This window comes from Orycteropus afer, unplaced genomic scaffold (genome assembly GCF_000298275.1).
Source record: "Orycteropus afer afer isolate SDZICR_OR568_19922 unplaced genomic scaffold, OryAfe1.0 scaffold00126, whole genome shotgun sequence".
Classification (NCBI taxonomy): Eukaryota; Metazoa; Chordata; class Mammalia; order Tubulidentata; family Orycteropodidae; genus Orycteropus; species Orycteropus afer.
The window spans coordinates 959,110-965,226 of NW_006921713.1; positions in this window are offsets into that span (position 1 = coordinate 959,110).

Sequence of the window (6,117 nt, forward strand, 5' to 3'; positions counted from 1 at the left end):
CTAGCGACTGGTACACCATCTGATCTGCAGCCTATACAACTATGAAACCAGAAGAACTAGATGGGCCCGGCTACCACTGTCATCCACTTGGAAAGGGATCTATGTAGAAGATCCTTGATAGAGAAGGAGAACAATGTGGAACAAAACTCAAAATTGTTTGGAGAAAAAAGAAAATAAAAATGGGGGGACCAGGTTTCCTGGTCCGATAGAGCCTAGTGGAACCACTGAGACTACGGCCCCTAGCTGCCCTTCAGGTCTGGAATTGAACCCACACCTGTGGTTTCCTGCCAAACAGAAGACAGGCATATGAGTTGCATATTTACCTGAGGTAGATACACTCCTTGGAGAGAACAGTCATTGAAAAAGAAGGGCTACCTATGCATAGGGAGACAGCTCAGGGGCAGGAGTCCACGGAGGGATGGATCCTGGGAAGAGGTAACTATGGGGAGGAAATGGGAGGGAAGCTGTTGCATTGTCATAAACTGTGGTCAATGTCATGAGACAAGGTATATGAAAACTGCTGTATGGAAAATGAATTTTCTCTGTAAATCTTCACCCAAATCATAATAAATTAAAAATTAAAAAAAAAACACTATAAGAGACAAAGAAGGAAATTATATAATGGTTAAAGGATCAATTGAACAAGAGGACACAACCTTAATAAATATCTATGCACCCAAAGAAAGAACCCCAAATTACATAAATGAGACTTGAAACCAAAAACCAAGTTCACTGCCATCAAGTCAGACCCAGCTCATAGCAACCCCTCCTTAGGTTTCCGAGGCAGTATCAGTATGGAAGTAGATTGGCCCAACCCCACGTCTAAGGAGTGGCTGGTGGGTTTGAACCACTACCCTTCTGGTTAGCGTCAAATGCTTTAGGCACTATGCCACCAGTGCTCCCAATGAGACTTTAACAGAATTGAAAACACAAATACATTATTCCACAGTCATAGTAAGAGACTTTAATACACCATTTTCAATCACAGATAGAACAACTAGAAAGAACCTCAACAAAGACACAGAAGAGCTAAACAATATCACCTACCAACTTGATCTTATAGACATCTACAGAGTATTCCACCCAACAGCAGCACAATATACATTCTTTTCCAGTGCACGTAGAACATTCTCCATGATAGACCATATGTTAGGCCATAAAACAAGCGTTAATAAATTTAAAAACAGTGAAATATTGCAAAGCATCCTCTCAGATTACAATGCTATAAAATTAGAAATCAACAACAGGAAGATAAATGGAAAAAAAAGCACACACATGGAAACTGAATAACACCCTCCATAAAAAGGGTGGGTAAGAGAAGAAATAAAAAATGAAATTAAAAAATTCCTTGAATCAAAAGAGAATGAAAACACAACATAATAAAATCTTTGGGACACAGCAAAAGCAATGATCAGAGGCCAATTTATAGCAATAAATGCACACATCAAAAAAGAGGAAAGAGCCAAAATAAATATCTTAATCCAACGTGTCCAACAACTAGAAAAAGAGCAGCCAGAAAAGCCTATCATCACCAGAAGAAAATAAATAATAAAGTTTCAAACCGAAATCAATGAAACAGGAAATAGACACTAAAGAAATCAACAAGAGTAGAAGTTGTTTTTTTAAAAGATTAATAAAATTAACAAACCAATTGGCAAATTTAAGAAAGAAAAAGAGGGAAAGAATGCAAATAACACATATAAGAAACTAATCAAGTGATGTCACAACAGAACAAACAGAAATAAAAAGGATAATCTCAAGGTACTATGAAAAACTGTACTCCAACAAATTTGAAAATCAAGAAGAGATGGACAGCTTTCTTGAAACACACTACCTACCTACAGTAACATAGACTGAGGTGGAAAAGTTGAACAGACCCTAAAAGAAGTAATTGAAAAGGTCATAAAAAAATTACCAACGAAAAAATGTCCTGGCCCAGATAGGTTCACTGGAGAATTCTACCAAACATGCAGAGCAGAACTGACACCAATCCAACTCAAACTATTCCCAAACATAGGAAAGGATGGAATCTTCCCAAATTCATTTTATGATGCAAGCATAACCGTGATACGAAAACCAGGCAAAGACATCACTCAAAAGGAAAACTAAAGACCAATATCCTTCCTGAATATAGATGCAAAAATCTTCATCAAAATCATAGCCAATAGATTCCAGCAACATATCTGAAAAATAATACATTATGACCAAGTGGGGTTCATATGAGGTATACAAGGATGGTTCAACATTAGAAAAATTATCAACATAATTCATCACATAAATAAAACAAAGGAAAAGAACCACATGATCATATCAGTCAAAGCAGAAAAGGCATTTGATAAAATCCAACATCCTTTCCTGATAAAAAAACTCTCAGTAAAATAGAATTAGAAGGGTCATTTCTCAACCTAATAAAGGGCATATATGCAAAGCCAGCAGTCAACATTATTCTCAATGGAGAGATACTGAATCCATTCCCATTGAGAACAGGAACCAGACAAGGATGCCCTTATCACCACTTCTACTCAGTACTGTGTTGGAAGTCCTAGCCAGGGCATAAGGCAAGAAAGGGAAATCAAAGGCATCCAAATTGGTAAGGAAGAAGTAAACCTATCTCTATTTGCTGATGATATGATCCTATACATAAAAATCCCAAGATACTCAGTTAAAAAACAAAAAATAAAACAAACAAACAAACAACAACAAAAACCACTGGAACTAAGTGAGAGATTTAACATTGTGGCAGGATACAAGATTAACATCCTAAAATTAGTTGGATTCCTCTACACCAGCAAAGAGATTGCTGGAAAAAAAAATAAGAAAATCAATACCATTTATAATAGCTACCTGAAAATCAAATAAAATACTTGGGAATAAATCATAACAGGCACACAAAAGACTTGTACAAAAAAAAACTTCCCAATACTACTACAAGAAGCCATAAGATATCTACAACAATGGCTGAATATATCATGCTTGTGGATAGGAAAATTAAACATTGTGAAAATGTCAATACTACACAAACAATGTATGCATTCAATGTAATCTCAATCCAGATCCCATCAACATTCTTTAAGGATATGGAAAAAACAATCACTAATTTTATAGGGAAATGAAAAAGACCTCCAATAAGCCAAGCCCTATTGAAGAAGAGGAACAAAGTAGGAGGTCTCACACTCTCAGATCTCAAAACCTACTATATAGCCACAGTAGTCAAAACTGCCAAGCACATAGACCAGTGGAATAGAACTGAGAACCCAAAAATAGATGGAGCGACCTATGGTCAGCTGATATTTGAAAAAAGGCTGAAATCCATTAAGTGGGAAGAGACTGTCTGTTTAACAAATAGGGCTGGCAAAACCGGATATCCAATAGCAGAAAAATGAAACAAGATAAGTACCTGATACCATATAAAAAAACGAACTCCAGATGGATCAAAGACTTAAAGGTCAAACCTAAAACTATAAAGTTCCTCAAGGAAAAAAATAGGGGCAAATAGGGACCTTTATATATGGCATAAATAGACTATCAAGCATAATGCAAAATGCACAAACAGCAGAAGAGAAACTAGATGAATGGGAACTTTGAAAAATTAAATTTTTATGTGCTTCCAAAAACTTCTCTAAAAGAGTCAAAAGAGAACCTACAGATTGGGAAAAATATTCAGCAATGACATATCTGACAAGACCCTTGTTTCTAGATTTATAGAAAATTCCAATATCTCAACACCAAAAAGACAAACAATCCAATTTAAAAATAGGCAGAAGACAGGAATAGATATTTCACCAAAGAGGATATTCAGGCAGCCAACAAACACATCAAGTAATGCTCATGATCATTAACCATCAGAGAGATGCAAATCAAAACAACAACAAGCCCTAGCACTAATAGCAATCTTGCCCTAGCACTAATAGCAAAGTTCAACAAGACAGAAGATAACAAATGCTGGCGAGGATGCAGAGAGAGTGAGGCTTTCATACACACAGCTGGTGGGACTGTAAAAATGATACAACCATTGTGGAAATTGCTATGGTGATTCCTTAAAAGGTTTGAATTAGAAATACCATTTGACCCAGAATTCCATTAAAAAAAAAAAAACCCTCACTGCCATTGAGTCAATTTCAACTCATAGTGATGTTCCTTGGGTTTCCAAGGCAATATCTCTACAGAAGTAGATTGCCCAATCTTCCTTCTGAGGAGTGGCTGGTAGGGTTGAACCACCAGCCTTCTGGATAGCAGTCAGCTGCCTTAGGTACAACGTCACCATCCCATTACTAGGTATATATCCTAAAGAAGTGAGACTCAGGACAAGAACAGATATATGCACATCCATGTTCATTGCAGCACCATTTACAATAGCCAAAAGATGCAAACAAGCTAGGTGTCCATCAACAGAAGAATGGATAACTGAACTATTGTACATACACACACAATGGAATACTATGCAACCCTAAAGAATAATGTAGAACTGAAAAACACCACATAACAGAGAAGAACTTAGAGGATATTATGCTGAGTGAAATAAACCAATTACAGAAGGGCAAATGTTGTATTAGTCAGCTATTGTAAAAAGTCAAGGAAAGGTTTATATATCAAACGAAACTTTCTTTTTTGGTTACCGAAGGTGGGAGAGGAGGGGAAGGAACACTGCTAGATAGTTAGAGACATGTATTGATTTGGGTGAAGGGAAGGGCAATGCACCAAATATGAATGATCAACACAGTGGCATTGAGGAAGAGAAAGACATAAAGAGGTACATGGGAGGTACAAACAACAAAGATGAACCCTTTTGCACATACAGTACTGCATTGTCAGTAATGGCAAACATTGATCTATGAGTAGACAGCTTGCATGATCAGGTATGTCTATGCAGTGGGGAGTGTGTCCATGACCATGTATAGGGTTTGGCAGACTATGTTTCTAAAGTGTATTTGTATTTGCTGTAAGAATGTCCAGGTGTGTAATAGAGCTGACAAGGGACAAGTTTGTGATGACTTCTTGGCCACAGCCTGGAAGGAACAAGTAGTTGGACCTGTGGGCTCAGGACCATGGTCACAGTGGACATCAAGCTCAATCGGCATAACATACTATACAAAAACATTGTTCTACAACCTACTTTGGTGAATAGCCACTGGGATCTTAAAAGCTTGCCAGCAGCCATCTAGATGCAATGATGGGTCTCTCCTTGTCCAGAGCAAAGAACAAGGAAAACCAAAGACACATGGAAACAATTAGTCCAAGGGATTGGTAGGCCATGTGATCCTTGGCCTATATGATCATGAGGCCAGAAGAAATAGATGGTGTCCTGCTACCACTATCAATTACTCGGAGTGGAATCTGTGTAGGAGATCCTGGAGTTCCAATGTGGAACAAAACTGAAAATCATTAAAGAAGAAAAAGACCATGTTTTCCGGTTTGATAGAGCCTGGTGAAACCCTTGAGACTACGGCCCCTAGCTGTCCTTCAGATCTGTAATGGAACTCACTCCTGTGGCTACCAGCCAAATAAAAAACAGGCCTAGGGCTGAACATTTACATCAGGTAGATACACTCCTTGGAGAGGTCAAACATGAGAGAACAGAAGGGCAGTGTATGCACAGGGACATAGCTCGAGGGGCTGGAGTCCATGGGAGGGAAGGACATAGGGAAGAGGTAACTATGGGGATGAAGAGGGAAAAGAGCTGTTACATTTTGGGAATAAGCAGTCAATGTATGAGACAAAATGTGTATGAACTGTTTATGGATATCAATTTGCTCTGTAAACTTTCTCCCAAATTACAATAAAATTTTTTAAAAAAGCACATGGTCATTTATACTGCCAATTCTGCCTAAGAACGCAGATGCCAATTACAAGCTTGTGAGTTTCCATAATACTATAATTCTCTCTCATATAATTAAAGTATATGCAATAATAGTATTACATTGGAATAGTAGTAGATTTACTAGATTTTCTACGTTATAATTGGTGAAAAGGTTCTTAGCTATCCTCTAAAAGGGAAGTATTGAGTTACTGGCAAAGGACAAAGATGTTAGTTTTTATTTCTTAGGTCGCATTCTCATGGGTGAGTTCATTTTGTTATTTGATTTGTGAACTTTATGTTTTATATGTTTCAATAAAGTA